Consider the following 2,366-nt stretch of genomic DNA (forward strand, 5'->3'; position numbering starts at 1 on the left):
TATAGGTTACGTCGTCGCCAGCCAAAAACGACCAGCGTTGCAGCGAAAAAGGATTATGCCATGACGATTCCGTCGGGAAACCGCGTTCCGGGGAAAGCCGCTGCCGACAGAAAGTCACACGGTCCCTTAGCATTCGCCTAAGACAACTGGAAGGCGAAAGCAATCCACTTGTGTTTTCTTCTCAATCGATTTTGTTGATTATTTTGCCCCGACCCTAAAGCTTTGTGCACCGTACCTAGATTTAGGCGCACGTAAAGAACCTCAGGTGGTCAAAATTTCCGGAACCTTCCACTACGGTATCTCTTATAATCATAACATGGTTTTGGGACGTTAAACACCAACAGTTATTATTATAAAAATATTTTTGCACGTGCCTTTGTATTGCACTGCCTCAGGAATCCGCCCATCTTTGACTAATCGACGACGTCTTGTGATGAGGTCGTTAAATGACGCCAAGGTGACATCGTATGTAACCTTATGTGTGATCACGGGAGTTTTGGACGACTTCGTGTAGACGCTGAAGGCGCTGAAAATCACTTTTCGCGTTTTAACACGAAAGTGTTTTATGCCGGGGTACACCAAGACTTCAGTGACGTATTTCTGTCAAGGAAATGACGCCGAAAAATTTACACGATCAGATGGCAAAGAGAAAAAGTTCCGCCAACGGACCTCGAACCAATGACCGCTCGGTCCGCAACAACAGATGCCGGGCACGCTATCTACTGTGCCACGGTCAGAGACTCTAGATGCTTTACAAACGTGCCTTTTATATCTACAACATTCCCGATTGGCGGGGTTGTGTTCCCCTGTGGGAGCGGTAAAGTAAATGAATTATTCATTACTGTGGCCTCCACGATTAGCTTCTGCAACGCGTTACACGTCCGTCCCATTGGGCGCGTTTTCAATATAAGTTCAATTTTGTCAATGCCTTAACACACCGCGAAGTGGCGATCTTATCCCAAATGTAGTAAAAGCGTCAGCCTCGCTCATGGCATCACGCTAATCCAAACCAAAAAAATTCCGGCAGATCCCACGCACTGTGGGAATCGATGTAATGCGAAGCAGCCATCAAAGAGCTGCATACATCGCTTTGTTTATTTTTGAGCCAAATGAAATCATTCATGCCATGGCATCTAGTTCACCATATATCGCATGTTTGCCATACACGCGTGCATACACAATGTGGTATATACCACGCCAATGGAACGTATATTCTGGTATATATACACTGCATGACCGGTCATTTATGTTCGTGACACACTCCTTTCATGCCATACCAATTTCGGTATATATCCAGTTATCTAAACGGCCGGAGGCGCACCATAACAGTGTCATGTATATGATACCGTACATGACATGCATAACATAATTCGCATGTTAGGACCTGTCATTTACGTTCGTCATACAGTCACATCGCACAATAACAATTTTGGTGTATATCAAACGAGCGAAATGGCCGCGAGTCCACCATGAGCGTGGCATGTAAATCATGCCATACATGACATGCATGCCATGGTTTTCATGTTACCACCTGTCATTTATGTTCGGCATACGTTCGCGTCACGCAGTACCAATTTTGGTGTATATCAAGCTAGCGAAACGGCCGCGATCGGACAATGAGCGTGGCATGTAAATCATGCCGTAAATGATATGCATATCATAACTTTCAAGTTACCGCCTGTCATATATGTTTTTCATACAGTCACGTTGCGCAATAAAAAATTTGGTGTATATCAAGCGAGCGAAACGGCCGCGAGCGCATCATGAGCGTGGCATGTAAATTATGTCGCACATGATTTGCCTGTCACGATTTTCATGTTACCACCTCTCATTTACGTTCGTCATACAAGCGCGTCGCGCAATACCAATTTTGGCGTATATCAAGCTAGTGAAACGTCCGCGAATGCACCATGAGCTTGGCATGTAAATCATGACATGCATGCCATGGTTTTCATGTTACCACCCGTTATTCATGTTCTTGATAGTCACATTGCGCAATACCAATTTTGGTGCATATCAGTCTAGCGAAACGGCCTCGAGCGCACCATGAGGGTGCCATGTAAAGCATGTCGTACATGACACGCATGTCATGATTTTCATGTTACCACCTCTAATTTACGTTTGTCATACAGTCGCGGCGTCCAATACCAATTTAAGTGTGTATCAAGGCCGCGAAACGGCCGCGAATGCACCATGAGCATGGCATGTAAATCAAGACATGCATGACATGCATGTCATGTTTTTCATGTTACCACCTGTTATTCATGTTCTTCATACAGTCACATCGCGCAATACCAATTTTGGTGTATATCAACCTAGCGAAACGGCCGCGAGTGCGTCATGAGCGTGGCATGTAAATTATGTCG

Source organism: Rhipicephalus sanguineus, chromosome 9 (genome assembly GCF_013339695.2).
Source record: "Rhipicephalus sanguineus isolate Rsan-2018 chromosome 9, BIME_Rsan_1.4, whole genome shotgun sequence".
In the NCBI taxonomy this organism is placed as follows: domain Eukaryota; kingdom Metazoa; phylum Arthropoda; class Arachnida; order Ixodida; family Ixodidae; genus Rhipicephalus; species Rhipicephalus sanguineus.